At 36.8% G+C, this 19904-nt stretch overlaps 1 protein-coding gene across 6 annotated transcripts in view; it reads left to right on the top strand.

Moving 5' to 3' along the window:
- The window catches only part of KCNK2 (potassium two pore domain channel subfamily K member 2), a 229858-nt gene that overhangs the window by 167635 nt on the left and 42319 nt on the right, over positions 1–19904 (top strand). The gene's annotated exons all lie outside the window — the stretch shown is intronic.

Below are 19904 nucleotides of genomic sequence, written 5' to 3'. Positions count from 1 at the left end.
CTTGCAGCTGTATCACTCCCATCTCTACCTCCTTCGACACATGTTTTTCTTCTTGTGTCTCTCTGTCTCTGCAGCCACATTCCCTTCTGCTTATCAACATACCAGTCAAATTATATTATAGGCCCACCCTACCCAAGTATAACATTACCACATCTTACCTAATTACATTTACAAGAGCCTTCTATTATTTATTTATTTATTTATTTATTTATTTATTTATTTATTTATTTATTTTTGAGACAGAGTCTTGCTCTGTTACCCAGGCTGGAGTGCACTGGCGTGATCTTGGCTCACTGCAACCTCTGCCTCATGGGTTCGAGTGATTCTCCTGTCTCAGCCTCCTGAGTAGCTGGGATTACAGGCATGTGCCACCAGGCCCAGCTAATTTATGTATTTTTAGGAGAGACAGGGTTTCCCCATGTTGATCAGGCTGATCTTGAACTCCTGACCTTAGGTGCCTTGGCCTCTGAAAGTGCTGGGATTACAGGCACAAGTCACTACGCCCGGCCTAAGAATCTTATTTTCAAATAAGATTACATTCTGAGGTACTGGGGATTAGAACTTCAACATATCTTGGAGTTCAGTGGCAAAGACAAATAGTGACTCTTTGACACTGGAGGTATACAGAAAGGTGGAGTTAAGTATTTATTTTTTATTTAATGAAGGGAATATAATCACTGGTTGTTCAGAATTTTATATTTCCACTCTAATTTTTGATACCAAATATCTGCCTCCGATTTCTTTTTTGTTTTGTTTAGCACATATTTTGACTTTTTCCTTAAATAATTTCAACTTTTATTTTAGATGTAGTGGTACATGTGCATGCTTGTTACCTGGGTATATTGCGTGATGTTGAGATTTGGGGTAAGATTGATCCCATCACCCGGGTACTGAGCTTAGTACCCAATAGTTAGTTTTTCAGCCCTTGCCCCCTTCCCTCCCTTCCCACTCTAGTGGTCCCCAGTTTCTGTTGTTGCCATCTTTATGTCCATGAGTACCCATTGTTTAGCTCCCACTTATAAGTGAGAACATAGGGTATTTGGTTTTCTGTTCTTGCATTAATTCACTTAGGATAATGGTCTCCAGCTGCATCCATGTCCCTGCAAAGGACATGGTTTTATTCTCCTTTATGACTGTCAAGTATTCCATGGTGTGTATATACTACATTTTCTTTACCTAATCCACCATTGATGGACACTTGGATTGATTCCATGCCTTGGCTATTGTGAATAGTGCTGTGATAAACATATGTGTGTATGTGACTTTTTGTTAGAAAGATTTCTTTTCCTTTGCATATATGGCCAGTAATGGGATTGCTGTGCTGAATGGTGGTTCTGTTTTAAATTCTTTGAGAAGTCTCCAAACTGATTTCCACAGAGGCTGAACTATTTTCATTCCCACTGTCAGTGTGTAAGCATTCCCTTTTCTTCACAACCTTACCAGCATTATTATTTTTTTACTTTTTAATAATAGTTATTCTGACTGGTATGTGATGATATCTTATTGTGGTTTTGATTTGCAATTCTCTGATTATTAGTGATGTGGGGCATTTTTTTTTTTTTGTATGTTTGTTAGCAACTTGTATGTCTTCTTTTGAGAAGTGTCTGTTCATGTCGTTTGTCCACATTTTTTTTTTCTTCAACTTTTATTTTAAGTTCAAGGGTATATGTGCAGGATGTGAAGGTTTGTTACGTAGGTGAATGTGTGCCATGGTGATTTGCTGCTCAGAATCTATTAGCTATTCTTAAGCCCAGCATCTATTAGCTCTTCTTCCTGTTGCTTTCCAACCCCTGCTCCCCTGACAGACCCCAGTGTGTGTTGTTCTCCCAATGTGTCCATGTGTTCTCATCGATCAGCTCCTACTTATAAGTGAGAATATGTGGTGTTTGGTTTTCTGTTCTTGTGTTAGTTTGCTGAGGATAATGGCTTCCAGCTCCATCCATGTCCCTGTAAAAGACGTCATCCCCTTTTTATGGCTTCATAGTATTCCATGGTACGTATGTACCAGGTTTTCTTTATCTAGTCTATCATCAGTGGGCATTTGGGTTGATTTCATGTCTTTGCTATTGTGAATAGTGCTGCAATGAATGTACGTGTGCATGTATCTTTGTAATAGAATGATTCGTATTCCTTTGTGTATATACCCAGTAACGGGATTGCTGGGTCCAGTGGTATTTCTGGTTCTAGGTCTTTGAGGAATCATCACACTGTATTCTACAATGGTTGAACTAACTTACATTTCCACCAACAGTGTAAAAGCCTTTTTATTTCTCCACAGCCTCACCAGCATCTGTTGTTTCTTATAGTTTTAATAATAGCCATTCTGATTGGTGTGAGATGGTATCTCATTGTGGTTTTGATTTGCATTTCTCTAATGATCATTGACATTGAGTTTTTCTTTCATATGTTTCTTGGCCACATGAATGTCTTCTTTTGAGAAGTGTCTGTTCATGTCCTTTGCCCACTTTTTAGTGCTTTGCCCACTTTTTAATCGTATTGTTTTTTGCTTGTTTGTTTAAATTCCTTTAAGATTCTGGATGTTAGACCTTTATCAGATGCATAGGTTATAATTATTTTCTCCAATTCTATAGGTTGTCTGTTTGCTCTGTTGATAGTTTCTTTTGCTGTGCAGAAACATTTTAGTTTAATTAGGTCCTATTTGTCAATTTTTGTTTTAGTTGAAATTGCTTTTGAGGACATAGTCACAAATTCTTTCCTAAGGCTGATGTCCAGAGTAGTGTTTCCTAAATTTTATTCTAGGATTCTCATAGTTTGAGGTCTTACATTTAAATATTTAATCCATCTTGAGTTAATTTTTTATATGGTGAAAGTTAGGGGTCCAGTTTCATCCTTCTTTATATGCTAGCTAGCTATCCCAGCACCATTTATTGAATAGGGAATCCTTTCTTCACTGCTAATTTTTATTGACTTTGTCAAACATCACATGACTGTAGGTGTGCGGTTTTATTCTGGGTTCTCTATTCTGCTCCACTGGCCTATATATTTGTTTTTGTAGCAGTTCCATGCTGTTTTGGTTACTGTACCCTTGTAGTATTGTTTGAAGTTGAGTGATGTGATGCCTCCAGCTTTTTTTTTTTTTTTTTTTTTTGCTTAGAATTACTTTGACCGTTCAGGCTCCTGTTTGGTTCTATATGAATTTTAGAAGAGCTTTTTATAGCTCTGTGAAAAATGATATTGGTAGCTTAATAGAAATAGCATTGAGTCTATAGATTGCTTTGGACAGTATGTCCTTTTAAGAATATTGATTCTTTCAATCCATGAACATGGAATATTTCTCTATTTTTTGTGTTACCTATGATTTCTTTAAGCAGTGTTATGTGGTTCTTGTAGAGATCTTTCACATCCTTGGTTAGATGTATTCCTGTTTTTTGTTGTGTGTGTGTGTGTGTGTGGGGCTATTATAAATGTGATTGTGTCCTTAATTTGTCTCTGATATTGAATGTTATTGGTGTATAAAAGTGCTACCGATTTTTTTACATTGATTTTGTATCCTCAGATGTTACTGAATTCGTTTATTACAGGAACCTTTAGGCAAAATTTTTAAGGTTTTCTAAGTATCGAGTCATATTGTTAGTGAAGAAAGATAGTTTGACTTCTCCTTTTCCTATTTGAAAGGTGTTTTTTTTTTTTTTTTTTTTTTTTTTTTGCCTGATTGATCTGGCATGGACTCCCAGTGTATGCTGAATAGGAGTGGTGAGAGTGGGCATCCTTACCTTCTTTCTCTTTTCAAGGGGAATGCTTCCAGCTTTTGTCCATTCAGTATGCTGTTGACTGTGGGTTTGCCATAGATGACTCTTATTATTTTGACATATGTTTCTTCAATGCCTAATTCTTGGGGATTTTTATCAGGAAGGGATGTTATATTTTATTAAAAGCTTTTTCCACATCTATTGAGATGATCATATGGTTCTTGTTTTTAATTCTTTTTATATGGTGAATCACATTTATTGATTTGTGTATGGTGAACCAACCTTGCCTTCTAGGAATGAAGTCTACCTGATCGTGGTGAACTAACTTTTTGATGTGCTGTTGGACTCCGTTTGTTGAAGATTTTTGCATCTACATTCATCAGGGATAATGGCCTATGGTTTTTCTTGTTATTGTGTCTTTTGCCATATTTTGTTATCAAAGCGATGCTCACTTCATAGAATGAGTTAGGGAGGAGTCCCTCCTCTTCAATTTTTTGGAAATAGTTTTAGTAGGATTTGTACCAGCTCTTCTTTGTATATCTGGTAGAATCTGAATGTGAATTAACCTAGTCCAGGGATTCCTTTGGTTGATAGATTTTTTTATTACCGATTCCATTTTGGAAGTCAATATTGGTCTGTTCAGGGTTTTAATTTCTTCCTGATTCAATCTTGGGAGATTGTGTGTTTAGGAGAATTTATTTATTTCCTCTGTATTTTTTAATTTGCTTGCATAGAAATGTTCCTGATAGTCTCTGAGAATCTTTTGTACTTCTGTGGGACCAGTTGTAATGTCACCTTTGCCATTTCTGATTGTGCTTATTTGGATTTTCTCTCTTTTTTTACTTTGTTAATCTAGCTAGCTGTCTATTGATCTTGCTTAGCCTTTCAAAGAAGCAACTTTTGGTTTTGTTTATTATTTGCATGGATTTTTGAGTCTCAATTTATTTCAGTTTTGCTCTGATTTTATTATTTTATTTTTTTTCTGTTCTAATTTTAGTCACTTCTGCTAGCTTTGGAGTTAGTTTCTTCTTGTTTGTCTAGTTTCTTTAGGTGTGATGTTAGATCTTTAATTTGAGATCTTTCTAACTTTTTGAGGTAGGCATTAGGCAATATAAACTTGCCTCTTAACAGTACTTTTGCTATATCACAGAGATTTTGTTATATTGGTGTTTCTGTTTTCATTTATCTCAAAGAATTTTTTAAATTTCTAGTTTAATTTTCTTGTTTACTCAACATTCATTCAGGAGCAAGTTGTTTAATTTCTGTAAAATTGTGTGGTTTTGAGAAATCATCTTGGTATTGACTGTTATTCCACTGTAGTCTGAGAGTATGGTTGGTATGCTTTTAATTTTTTTAATTTATTGAGATTTTCTTTATAGCTAAGCATATGGTTGATCGTGAAATATGTTGCATGTGCAGATGAGAAAAATGTATATTCTGTGGTTGATGGATGGAGTATTCTGTAGATGTTCGTTAGGTCCATTTGGTCAAGTGTTGAATTTAAGTCCAGAATTTCTTAGTTTTCTGCCTTGATGATCTTTCTAATGCTGTCAGTGCTGTGTTAAGGTCCCTCACTCTTGTTATATGGCCAGCTGAGTCTTTTCATAGGTCTGGAAGTACCTGTTTTATGAATCTGGGTGGTTTAATGTTGGGTGCATAAATATTTAGGATAGTTAAGTCTTCTTGTTGAATTGAACCACTTATCATTATGCAATACTTTTGTGGACATATGTAATATGTCCTTTTTTTTATTGTTTTACTGTTGTTGGCTTAAAGTCTGTTTTATCTGATATAAAATAGTGACCTCTACTCTTTTTCATGTTCTGTTTGTCGGATAGATCTTTCTTCAACCCTTTGAACCTAAGGATGTCTTTATCTGTGAGATTGGTCTCTTGAAGTCAGCAGATGGATAGGTCTTGATTTATGTTTCCAACTTGTCACTCTGTGCCTTTTAAGTGAGGGCATTTAGACCATATACATTCAAGGTTAATATTGATATATTAGGTTTTGATCCAATTGTGAAGTTGTTAGTTGTTTGCTTTGTAGTTTCTACTTTGTGGTTGCTTTATAGGCTCTGTGTGCTATATACTTAAGTGTGTTTTTGTGTTAGCAGGTATCATTTATTTTTTCCATGTTTAGAACTCCCTTAAGTATCTCCTGTAAGGTTAATGTAGTGGTAACAAATTCCCTTAACGCTTGCTTATCTGGAAAAATATTTTATTTCTTCTTTGCTTCTGAAGATTAGGTTGTTGGAACATAAAATTATTGATTGAAATTTCTTTTCTTTAAAAATACTGAAAATAAGCCCCCAATATCTCCTGGCTTATCAGGTTTGTGCTGAAAAATCCACTATTAGTCTGATGGTGTTCTCTTTATATATGATTTGACTTTTGTTTATAGCTGCCTTTAAGATCTTTTCTTTAGCATTGACCTCAGGCAGTCTGGTGACTATATGTCTTGGTGATGTTTGTTTTGTATAGTATCTCACAGGTGTTATCTGGATTTCTTATATCTGAGTATCTACTTCTCTAGAAAGATTAGGGAAATATTATTGATTTGTTCCTTCAAATATGTTTTCCAGGTTGTTTTCCTTATCTCTGTCACTCTGGGGAATGCCAATAATTTGTAGATTTTGCCACTTTACATAATCCTGTATTCCTGAAGGACTTTCTTTACTTCTTAAAATTTTTTTTCTTTATTTTGTCTGACTGCATTAGTTCAAAAGATTAGAGTTCAAGCTCTGAAATTCTTTCTTCTCGTTGGTCCAGTCTGTTGATAGAGCTTTCAATTTTATTTTGAAATTCCTTAAGTGAGTTTTTCAATTTCAGAAGCTCTGATTGACTTATTTTAAGATGTTTATCTCTTACACTTCCTGGATTGCTTTAGAAGTTTCTTTGTGTTGATTTTCAACTGCGTACTGGCTTTTGTTAAGCTTCCTTGCAATCCATGCTTTGAATTCTTTATCTGTCATTTCTTAGTTTCCATTTTGGTTAGGGGTCATTACTAGCTAGCTATTGTGATCCTTTGGTGGTGTCACTATATTCAGATTTTTTCATGGTGCCAGAAGTCTTGCCCTGGTTCTTTCTCATCTGGAGACACTGCCACTTCTAATGATTGTAATCATTTTTATATGAATAGCATATTTTTATTTTTCTTTCTTCCCCTGTAATATTACTATGTTCTTCTTTTCTTTCCTCCTCTCCCCTGCTTCTTATATAGGGTGTGACTGTAGAGAATGCTGGGCAGGGTATTTTGACTTTGCTTCTATAGCCCTACATACTTCTGTCAGCAGGTTTTATCTTGAGCTATGCTCTCAACGTACAAGCCAGTAGATGGCACTTATGGGTAAAAGCCAGCTGTGGCCAGTGAGGCTGGCTATGTACTTAATCCTTGTTTAATGAGAATATCTTTCTGTTGCATAAGGCAATGGGTTGATTTTTGGATTGCTAAGTGTTTTGAGCTCTCTGCTCAGGCCAGGGAAGGCCAAGATAGGCAGGGCTGGACTTGGCAGGTTTGCTTACAGGTCCCTTGATGGCAGGTGCAAGCACAGCACTGAGGGAGAATCCAGTGCATGGCCACTGAGTGTCCAGAAGTGTGCCTAAGCTTGGAGCTGGGGAACTCCTTGACCCCATGTTCTCTAGCCAAGGATGGGAGAGATCTAAATTCTTAATCCAAGAGAGTAGTTGCTCCAGGTGCCTGGAGATTTGAGCATGCAGCAGAGAGTGCCCCCTGCACCAAGATCTCTGCAAAGGAGTGATGGGATGACTCAGGCTGCTGAACCAGGCAAACAGATGCTCTGAATGCCTGGAGATCTGCCTGGGTGTGGAGCAGAGAGGGCCCCACTGCACCATGATCTATGGACAGGAAGGGCAGAGCTATTCAGGCTGCTGATCCAGGTGAGGAGGTATTCCAAATGCCTGGAGTTCTGCCTAGAGTTGGAACAGAGAGGGGTTTACTGCACAACAATCTATGTCCAGGAAGGGTTAGGCAGCTTAGGTTGCTGAGCCAGACAAGTGGGTGTTCTGAATGCATGGAGTTCTCCCTGGGGTTTCAGTGGAAAGGGCCCACTGCACCAAGTCTCAGGGGAGCATGCTGGGCACTCAGTAATGACACATACAGACTGGTTCCAGGTCACCAATCTGCCCCTGCCTACAAGTGTCCTTGCCCTAGAGAAACTGCAGCAGCAGCAGCTCTCCCCACCCCACCCTACCCAGACCTGTGATGGAGGAGAGCACAATTCCAGCACCTACTGCTGAGGCACTTTCCACAGTTTTGGCTGTGGAAGCTCCTACCCTACTCCAGAGCAAGCACTCCAGTTTCTGGCCCAAGACTAAAATCCTGTGTGGGCATGTTACTAGGTCACCACAGAATTGCTGACTTTGTATTTGTCCAGATTAAAAATGGCCTCTTGCTGTCTGTCCCAGGTCTGGGAAAATGGTTGCAGCTTTTCCCAGTGTCTTTCCCTCACTGCATTTCCAAGATCTCCCCAAGTTAGTTCCAGGGCTTGGGAGAAATAACCTCTCTCCCTTGGCCTGAGTTGCTCGGATCCCAGTGGAAAGGTGAGTCACAGAGGAAGGCAGTCTGCCTCTGTCACTCATGTTAATCAGCCAGATGCTGTCATGGGGGCTGTTTGCCCATGTTCTCCTCCCAAGGTTCTGGGTTTCCTTCATGATTCCAGTGAATTATCATTTTCCTTCTTGAATTAAAGCTTACAGAGTTGATCTTTATGCACTATCTTGCTATTTTCAAGTTGCTGAAGCACACTAAAAGCCATTAATCATTTTTTTTCTGTCTTGGGGAAAAATGAATTTATTATTATTATTTTTAGTGGCACAAGAATTCAGGTTTAACTTATCATTGCCCTTTCTACTTAGGCTCTTTTCTGCCTTAGTTTTAAAAACAGCTGCAAACTTCAGAAGAAGTTCTTGGCTACTTAAACATTTTTTTCTTCAAGGTATTTACTCACTTAATTTTCAATCTTAGGACAGCATTTTTTAACTTAACTTAAAGTAGGTCATGTAGACCTAAAGTGTCTACATTTTTCTACTCACATTTAGAAAACTTTTCCTCTTCTATAATATATATGCTATTTCAACTGCCATTTGCTTTATTGTTGTATCTGTAAGGTCCTATGTGCCTATTAATTCAGTTCTCTCTTTCCCAACTATATTTCTCACTATTATTACTGTTCTAACTCCAATTTTAAATAAAATACAATAATGGTGGCAAAAGTAAGTATACTAATCTATTACAGATCATTTTTACCAGCTACCATAAATCTAAACCATTCTCTTAAACAATTCAGTTTGAAGTATTAAAAAAACATGGTAAAAATTAGAGTAGGAATGTGTTATTAAAATTCTCAGAATAACCTCATTAGCCTAATTTAGTTTTAACAGAGTTTTATACTTTTTGGCTGTTTACTGTTCTTCCTTGACCCAAATTTCTTACTTAAATATTTTTAGAACAGAAAATACTTTCTGAAGTTCTGTAAGATCTCAGAGAGGGCTAATATTTATCTGTTTCTATTGATTTGTTAATTAAAGTTCAACTAGGCAAATCCCCTCATATCGATGAAGATGGGGACACTTTCATGAACAAAGCTTTGCTTTTGGTCAAAAATACAGTGTACATCTCTCTGTACACTGTAGATGTACCGAGGACATCTACAGTGTAGATGTACCAGTGTACATCTTCTCTGGATGGGGACCCTGGGAAAGGGGGGTGCATCACTCCGCTGAAGATCTTTTTGTTTTATAATTAGCAGAATGTGGAAAGGAGAATTTCAGACATTTCTAACTCCGTATGAGATAAGCTTGTGTCCTGAAATATTCATTTTTCTACCTCTTTTTCAAGATGTATAATTGGCTTAAGTAGAAATGGAAAGTTTGTTATTACAGGAGAAAGTGAGACATAGTGATGATAACAAAACGTATGCTTGTGATGAATTAATCTTAGGCTGTCTTATCACTTTTTAAATATAACTAACAAGGGCTTATAGCAACTGTGGAATATATAGGTATTATATGACAGGTTTTATATTTTCAGGGCTCACATCATATTGTATGTGTTTGTATTATTAATCCATTCTCACGCTGTTAATAGAGACATAGCCGAGACTGGGTAATTTATAAAGGAAGGAGGTTTAATAGACTCATAGTTCAGTATGATTGGGGAGGCCTCAGGAAACTTACAATCATAGCAGAAGGGGAAGCAAACATGTCCTTCTTCACATAGTGACGGAGAAGAAGAATGAGAACCAAGTGAAGGGGGAATCTCCTTATAAAACCACCAGATTTCATGAGAACTTATTCACTATCATGAGAATTGCATGGGGGAAACCACTCCTATGATTCAATTACTTCCCACAGGGTCCCTCTCATGACACATAGGGATTATGGGAACTATATTTCAAGACAAGATTTGGGTGGAAACACAGCCCAAACCATATCAATGATATCTTAAACAACTAACAGTATCAATTCAGTATGTGGCCCAGAAGATCTGAGACCAAAAAAATACAAAAAGCATAAATAAAAATGAATGTGGGTGGAGTCCTAAACAATATGATATTTGTGACCATTGTATAAACCAGCTTAGGAAAAAAAACACTTTTCTTTATGGTTTTGTAGAAGATGAAAAATTCAAAGCGTCATGGCATAGTATCATAGAATAAGAGAGTGATAGCTGTGTGCTAATAAGAATAATTAAATAAACAACTTTATTTTTATTAGCTTTTATTATATTGTTACCCATCTTCAAATCTGTAACTTTTATTTTTATTTGACAGAGGAAATAATACAAACTTGTAGAAATCTATGTTGATTATAATTAGTATAAGAATTTGATGTGATTAATATGACAGATGCTGAGTAAGATAAATTGACACTAGTTTTGCTGATTCATCATTATCTCATTAACTTAAATATTTTTGTGGCTGTGTTGGTCTTTGTGAAGCTATGATACCCTGTTGCTAGTACTGTCATCTTTACATTCCAGGTCCTTGTGTCCAGGGAGTGTTTTTGGAATGAGAATGTGGATTGGGGGGCAGATGTGGTAACGGCTGGGTAGCAGATGTGTGCCCTTTGCAAGAGTCTTTGGAAAAACAGAAATTGTGAATTTCTTTTAAAGGATCTTGGAAAAGAATTGCCACATATAGTCCAATAGAGTACACAAAATTGGACTTTGCTTCTGGGTACCTTATGACTGTAAAATTAGCTATTGAGTTCCCCATCTGGGAAATATCAATTATTTACTGTTTAGAACTTTCCCTCTTGCTATTAGATGTGCTAAAGACAGTGTTCTCACTTAATTTTGCTATGTTGCCAGGGAAAAGCAAGAGGACTTGCTCTAGCTTGAACCTCTTCATCTTTCTATTGGGCTATAAATCTCATAAGGAAACAAAAATGTCCCTTCCATAATGCACACTTAATATTTGATGTCAGTCTGCAAAACCTGCAAAATTTGCTCTGAGGAGGATCAGAGTTAGGTTACATTGTTATATTGAACTTTTCTGAAGGCAACTTAAAGAATGTATTCTTCAAACTGTGGTGTTATTAAAGGAAAAGAAGTATATTTTGGAAAGTGATTTATAAGTGTTTAGGATACAGATTATAATAGATCTGTATTTCTTAACATTAGTATAATTATTAGAAGCATCTTAAGAACAAGTGATGATGGGGCAGTTTAGACCAGAACTCTGAAATAGTGCTTGTCCCCAGGGAATGAGCAAGAAAAGTAGACTTTCTGCAATAAGAGAACATGACGATTAGGCTGGGTATGGTGGCAAAATGGCAGCACTTGAGAGGCTGAGGCAGGAAGATCACCAGGCCAGAAGTTCAAGATCAACCTGGGCAACATAGTGAGACTCCTGTCTCTACAAAAACTTTTTAAAATTAGGTGCACATAGTGGCATGCACCTGTAGTCCTAGCTATTTGGGAGGCCGAGGTGGGAGGATCACTTGTGTTATCACAGGAGGCTGCAGTGAGCTTTGAACATGCCACTGCACTCCATCCTGGGCAACAGGGCGAGACTCCATCTTGAAGAAAAAAAATATGAAAACTTCTATTTCTATGTATTTCTAAATCTCATTACTTCTTTACTTTTTAAATATCATAATATTTATGATATAATACAGTAGAGCATAATACATTTCTAATTCATAAATAATGTGCAACACTTTGCCGTTTATCACTGTGGGTGACGAATCAAAGGCATTTAGAGAGCACTGGTGCAGATAAACAGGCAGTGCTCAGGTGTCTCTGTGTATGTGGCTGAATGTAGGAATTCAGTGTTTAGTACTTTCTCCACAGGAAGAGATCTCCCAGAAAATTTTAACTTCATATTTATTTATGTAGAGAACATGTTTTAGTGACTGGTTGCCTTAGTAATTGGTATCTATCTGTTCCTTCCTGATGGCGCTTTCTGTTCTCTCTCAGTGCTCAGGGTTCTGGGGCTAAAAAGGACTTGGGAGGTGACAGAATCTGTAGACACTTTTATTTGTCATATGAGTAAGCAGATCCCTGTTGCTAAGAGTAGCAAGTGCAGAGTAATTCTTCCCAAAAGGTGAGAAGAGAGAAAGGAAATTATTTTGCAAAGTGTTATTTACTTAATTTTATTTTATCTTTTTATTTTTATTTGCTGAGACAGAGTCTCATTCTGTAGCCCAGGCTGGAGTGCAGTGGCGTGATTGTGGCTCACTGCAGCCTCGACATTCTGGGCTCAAGAAATCCTCTTGCCTCAGCCTCCCAAGTTGCTGGGACCACAGGCACATGCCACCATACCCAGCTAATTTTCTGTATTTTTTGTAGAGATGGAGTCTCTCGTTGTTGCCCATGCTGGTCTTGAACTCCTGGGCTCAAGCGAACTTTCTGCCTTGGCCTCCCAAATTGCTGGGATTTTAAAATCATCAGTAATGATGTATAATCAAATTTGTAGAGATAAGTTAAAGTTAATGGCAAAATTGTATGTGAGAATTAGTGTTGATTTCCTATGTTCTGTTTCCTAATTTTTGTCATTTGATTTTTCATTTGACTGTAAGTCTGGGGTGATAAGTTGTTAAGTCATGCTTGCTAGCTAAATAAACTTTTCTCTTTCTTCGTTAAAATCTAAGAAGTCTTATTAATTATACAGTAATGTATGAACGCTTGCTTTTTTACAACTTGTCTTCTTTTACAAAGGCCCAAGACTTAAACAAAAACAAAAACAAAAACAATAAAGTGTTAATTGGTGATTCTTCAAATTTATAGAAAAGTGAAATAATTACCCAACCTAACACAATTAAAAATTCCTTTTCAAGGCTGGTAGCTCCTTTAATATAAACCCTTACGGTCTATACCTTAAAGGGGTCATTCAAGCTAGTGAATTCATTTCCATAGCTTGTTTAGGAGCTGCCCAGTGAAGTCCTTAAAAACACTCCTTTTCAGAATTAGTTAAGCCCAGGAATTCAAGGTTGCAGTGAACTATTATTGCGCTACTGCTGTCTAGCCTGGGTGACAGAGCAAGACCCTGTCTGAAATATTTTTTTCTTTTTAAATAGGAAACAAAGGAAAAAAAATACTCCTTTCCATAAACCTGAGGTAATATTTTGTAAGGGTAATGTGAAAGAGTGAAAAAGCCAGAGAAGAATTTATAGTTTCACAAAGCAGTGTCCTCACATTACCTAGTTTTCTAATAAAATTCAAAAGTTCTAGGCAAAAATGCAGATGTTCTAAGAAATCCTCATGGTTAATATTATGAAAACACATATTCCATCTGAGCATGAATTTATTTAACTATCCAAATACATCATCATGGAATTCTGATCAGTGAAATTTAGTATATTTGGTTAAATAATGAAATTTTCTTCATCACACATGTAGTTTTGAATGCTTACTAGGTCAGCCAGGCTTCATGCTTAGTACCTGGTGCTCCCTCATATAGAGGTATAATACAATTTGGGACTTTCCCAGGTAAAATTTTTCCTCTTCTGGCGTATTTACCTTTACTACATTTTTATAGTTTTTCACAGTGTTACAATCATTTGCCATCATATTCTTTACTCAGGAAGCACATATTTGTATGTCTCATATTAAGGACTCAGTTTTCTTGGAATTACATTTTCAAAGTCATTATTGGAAATGTAATATTTAGTAACCAAACTGTTTGCTTTCCTGTATAACTGAAATTATGACTCATTCAGTGGAGTGCTCAGAGCTTGCTCAATTTAAGAGAATTTTATCATGAAAACATAAATATCTTTAAAAACCATGGCATGTTTCTCCCTGCAACCCTCAAGCTGTTAGTTCAAGTAGAGACCCTCTAGAAAACAGCACCTTGTGTTGACTAAGAGTTTTGCAACCATGTCAAAGGCCAGGTATTAAAATTGCTATTGTTGAGCTGATAACTGAGTAGAAATTTGCCAGGAATTTAACAGGTAACAAGGAAAGTACCTGATAAAGAGTGAGATCTGTTGAAGAGCAGTCATTACCACCATCACAATGGCTCCGAAAATTTGCTTTGTTTGAAAAAGGAGGGCTTGTGTGACTGCTAGGCAGATGTTTTATATTCATTGATCATTTGTTTGTTTAGGTGTTTAATGGACACATATTGTATATCAGATACTGTGTTTAGCACTTAGTGACAATAATTGTTCTAGTTCCTGTTCCTGTGAGACAGAATGTATGAAATCCTGGAGCAACAATTAAATAGGGAATCTTTTTCTCTTCCTGGTATTTGCTCTGTTTTATACACAGGAAAATTCTGTAAAGGGTTTAGTCACTCCCTGATTTAACTCGTGACTCTCAGAGAACTCACAACAGAAATAATGGCCATCTGCATGATTAAATAAGTGGAATTTGACCCAAATGGTTCAGAAGTCTTAGGGACTGTGAACAAACCAAAAGTTCCTTAACTTTTAAGGTTCAGAATGGATATATAGAAGTATTGTAAAAACATGTGGAGAAAATATTAAGGAGAAAAGTATTCAGTAATGGATAATTACAGCTTCGTGGGGCAGGAAGTAAATTGTACTACATTCCGTGAAAAATATTCCAAATTGTTCTAGATTGAGATTTAAAGACAATTTCTAAGAATAACAATTCTGTATATGTATATACTGTTCCATCTTTGTAAATGATGAGTGAGTGAGGTCATGTGTTGGTTTTTCTTTCTTTATGATCATCAGACTGCTGTTCTTTTCATGGCAGTTTTCCCAGTTTAAGAACAAGTACCTAGAGGGACATGGACAACTTCTCGAATGCTGAAATTTCAATCCCCAAATACAAGTTCAAATATCACCTTTGTTGGCATTCTGGTTTTCTGACTCAATGGCATATGAAAAGTTTGGTTTAGTAGGTAAGCTATTGTTTAATACAGAAGTCATATTTCCATTTGTTAAAAAGAAAATAGGATTTATAACATTATTAAAAGGGATTCTGAGTCCTTAAAGCAGTGAGAAACACCTTATTCAGTTAAATTACTTAACAACAAAATAAGATATACTAAAACAGAAATTAAGATTTTCCCTCCTTCGTATTAAGATGGATAGCTTTAATTAACAAAAGTGAAGTCAAACAAACCCCCCGAAATTAAAATTCATGTTTGATATTTAAGCTAAAATAATTATAGGCCGGTTTAAGGGAATGACCCCCATTTTCTTTAAAATGGAGTTATTTATCTATGTTTATATTCTATAACAGATATGCCATTTTAGAAAATCAGAAGAGGTGTATGGAACTGTTTACCTTAGTCTGGAGTGGCTTGGTTATTCTTTAAAACCAGGATATATCTTTTTTTCTTTATAAATACTTTGTGATTCAGAAAAAAAAAAAAAATCACAGAGAAAGAAAATTATACTTAAGGGAGAGGGATGTTGTAGGCCCAAGTTCTTTAGCACGAAAAAGGGCCGATGGCTGGGAGCTGCTGGAGAGAGGACAGAGCAAGGTAAGGAGGCCCTTGGTGGAATGGTGCTTGTCTTCAGACCCACATGGTTTCTAGGTGAGAACCTTGAGGAGAAGAGGCACGCCTTGTCCAATTTAGTGTTTCCTGCCTTAGCTAAGTACTTCCCAGGCAGTATGAGCAAAACAGGTTGGTGGATAAATGATAAGAAGGACAGTAGCTGACATCATAGATGACATGGACCACTGGGTTCAGTGAAGGAGCCTGTGTTTTGGAGCTATTCAGACACCTGTGTTGAACTCTAGCTCTGCTACCCCTTTCTTTTTTTTTTTCTTTTTTTTTTTGAGATGGAGTCTCGCTCTGTCGCCCAGGCTGGAGTGCTGTGGCCGGATCTCAGCTCACTGCAAGCTCCGCCTCCCGGGTTTACGCCATTCTCCTGCCTCAGCCTCCCGAGTAGCTGGGACTACAGACGCCCGCCACCTCGCCTGGCTAGTTTTTTGTAGTTTTTAGTAGAGACAGGGTTTCACCGTGTTAGCCAGGATGGTCTCGATCTCCTGACCTCGTGATCCGTCCGTCTCGGCCTCCCAAATTACAGGCTTGAGCCACCGCGCCCGGCTGCTACCACCGTCTTGAGTGGCCTGCCATATGTTATTTTCTCCGCTGATATTGTGACATCTGTATTTCAAAGTGGGATACTTACTGTTGGGATTTCAAGGAGCCAGTACAAACTGGTCTTTCATTCCTGAGTTCCAAACAGACCATGAGAGTGATGGCAATTGGATCATCAGCTTTATTGCTGCAAAAGGAAGCTGGCAATGTGACTTAATTCTGTGGCCACATGGTCTTACTAATAGCCCTGCCCAAAGTCAATGGAAATGTGAAGCATGAGAATGCAACTCCCCTCAACACCTACCCACAGGGCGTTAGGATGAAATGATTTCGTTTATGGAGGTAATCGGTAAGTCTTCCTTTTCATCCCACTCTTCCAATCTGATTTTGAATATTCTGTAAATTAGTGGAAATGAGCATATTAACTAGGTTAGGTGGGTTTACAGGGCCAAATTTTTTTTTTTTTTTTTTTTTTTTTTTTTTAAGTCTTCTAGGGGCCAGCTGTGGCAGCTCACGCCTATAATCCCAGTACTTTGGAAGGCCAAGGCAGGCAAATCACTTGAGGTTAGGAGTTCGAGACCAGCCTTGCCAACATGGTGAAACCCTGTCTCTACTAAAAACACAAAAATCAGCCAGGCATGGTGGCAGGTGCCTGTATTCCCAGCTCCTTGGGAAGCTGAGGCAGGAGAATTGCTTGAATCCGGGGGGTGGAAGTTGCAGTGAACCGAAATGCACCACTGCACTCTTGTCTGGGTGACAGACTGAGACTGCATCTCAAAAAAAAAAAAAAAAAAAAAGTCTCCTACAAGATGCCTGCCATGGCCTCATAAGTTGTTCTGTCGCCTAATCAATGATTCTTTGGAGCCATCTAGGGCTTTCTTAATGCTGAGTAGAGGGACTGTTTCCAGCAAATGTTTAGGAAACCTGCTTTGTGGAGATAGTGGTTCCCTAGCAATAATACCAGCCTGAACTTTCCTGAGCTATATTTTTTGTAGTTTAATCTACTAGATTGGATTAGGCTCTGACTGAGTTCCTTACACAAGCATTAAGGACAAGAGATCTAGAGAGAGATCACACCATCTAAAAGAAGTTGTCATATATCATATAAGAATGTCAGGATGAGTAGACTTATTTTAACTACTTGGAAAAGTTTATAAGATTCCCAAAACCTTTATACCTCCACACCTCTTTGTTATTTTTATTACCAACTGTATACTGTCCTATTATGATTAGCCAGAAAGTTCTTAAAATGGAAAGGATTTATGTGCATGTTTTTAGTGACAATAAAGAAAAAAAAAGCAGTGGAGTGAATATTTCTGCCTGGTCAGTGGGGGACCTAGGAGGGGAGAGTAGGCTGTAGCATCTTGTAGGCTGCATCTCAGAAGTCTATGGAAAGAGCAAAAACAGAGCGTGGGAGACAGGGGCAGGAGCCCTGTCAATAATAAGTCAATAATAGAAATTACCCTAGGTTTTCTTAGTATGCTAGAGACAAAGGAGTAGGTTTCCTGAATATAGCTAGATTGAAATTAATGCTTGTAAAAGTCAAGAAGATTTTTAAAAAGTATTTCCTAATTTATTCCTAATTTTAAAATAAAACAATTTTTCTTAGCAAGTTATCCTGACATCACAGGTATGTTACTTTGGTTAAGATTCTTAGATGAAGTGAATTGATTAACGTGAAAGTTAATTCATGAATCTTAGATATCAGCAAGTGAGTAGGATTTGGGAGTTGTTTGACAATATTTCTTATATATACTATTCGTTTTTCCTAAATCATCTGACTGCCAGTATTTCATCTTGAGAGTGGCAATTTAAAAAGGAAAAACATTTTTTCCCCTGGGCTTAGACTCCACTAAAACTTGTGGGCTGAACATTTTACCCAAATATAGACCTTTTAGTGATTAAGCTAATTTACTCTTTTCAAACTGTGACATCCTGTTTATAAGAAAGAAGACTTATAAAAAGTAATCTGAGCATGAACTAACTCTTCTAAAGTCAACATCTTGGTGAACTTATGTGTTAAATGAGTCACAAATATTTGGATGAAAATTTTTTCTGGTTTTGAAAGAGAAAGTACTTGGGAAAAAATGTCATTTTGGTTTCATTGAAATGGAAACATTTGAAAAAATGAAATTCACTGGTGAGCCTATCATGTAACAGGTTTACACACATATTTCTTAAGTCAGTTCTGTGAAGTTTTAGAGCTGTATCCTCCATGGGCCAACTCTTAACCATCACGAGATGCATTTATAATTATTCCCAGAAATGAGTTTTTAATGTTGCACAAAGTAAAATTTTTATAATATTTGAAAATAATATTATTTACTTTGTAAAATGTATTTGTAAAATTACTTTTGTCCCAAAAGAAAGCTAAACGATGCCTATTCAATTTATTTACCTGACAGAAAAATACTGTCTTTTTATTGACCCTTTATTATTTGAAAATGTCATCATGAGCAACTTACAATTTAATTTCTCTATAATAATGTTATACTCAGTATTTTATACTTGATTTTAATATATACTTGCAATTTATACTTGATTTTTAATATATACCTGCAACTTATTAGCAAAATTTAATTTCTCTACAATAATGTTATATTCAGTATTTTATACTTGATCTTTGATATACTTGCAATTTACTGGCTGAATTTTTGTGAATTGAGCAAATCTACGCTCTTTTAAGCACCTCCAGTCTCTATGCTGTTGGTCCTAAAATCCTTATCTTCTGCCCTGTTCTATTAAGTGTTAGATTTGCATTTAAGGATCTTTTTGGTTATTACCTCAAGCACTACAAACCTGTCAGTTCTCAGTTTTAATTACCTTTTTTAAAAAAGTCAATCTTTCTTCCCCTATTCAGTTACAATATTTGTGTAACCCACACTGTGGGTCTTTGGTCATCAGAGAGCTCTTCCTCTCACTTATCACAACAAGTAACTGGCCATCAGTCCTTGATGATTCGGCCTGTAAAATGACTCTTCTTGCCATCTCTGCCCTAACTCAGACACAATAATTTCTTAGCTAATTCAGAACAAAAGCTTCTCATGGGGCTTCCCTGTCAATTCGTTCTTCTCTGCCACTGGATCTTTCTGTGGAGATAGTCAAATATGAATATATAGGACTTGTCTCCCTAGAGACTTTTACTTATTCTCCATTAAGTTAAGATGAAATCTTTACAATCTGATACAGCCTACTTTTTCTAGATTTCTCTCTTCTACTTATCTGCTCTTTGGTCAAATACATGTGGAGATTTATCCATGACTAAAAGTCATTTGACTACACTATATATTTTCCACACTGTACTATTCCAAGTTTTGATCCTCATTACTTAAGACTCACTTTCCCATTCTGACTTTCCTTCTTCCAGAAGTAAAAATCGTTTCTTCTACGTCCTCTCATAGTGCTTTTGTATTCTCTTTGCCATCATGCAATATACCCCATTAAGGTTAACTATCTATATGAGGATTTCTTGATCTAAATTATGATTTTTTCAAGAGAGGTATTTGATTTCTTATTTGTGAAAATAAAAACAGTTTCACTGTTGGGACTTAATAAATGCCCCCATATTAATGGGGTACTGAACAAAGGGTGTGTTGAAATGAACCCAGATTCTCATAGGTATAGGTGTTGTTCCAAGTGGATGGAGAAGTTCCTCAAGCATTAGAGTTAAAAAAAAAAATAAAGAGCCTTGCGAATTTTTTTTTCTT

Source organism: Chlorocebus sabaeus, chromosome 25 (genome assembly GCF_047675955.1).
Source record: "Chlorocebus sabaeus isolate Y175 chromosome 25, mChlSab1.0.hap1, whole genome shotgun sequence".
Taxonomy (NCBI): domain Eukaryota; kingdom Metazoa; phylum Chordata; class Mammalia; order Primates; family Cercopithecidae; genus Chlorocebus; species Chlorocebus sabaeus.
This window is presented reverse-complemented; position numbering and strand designations above follow the sequence as displayed.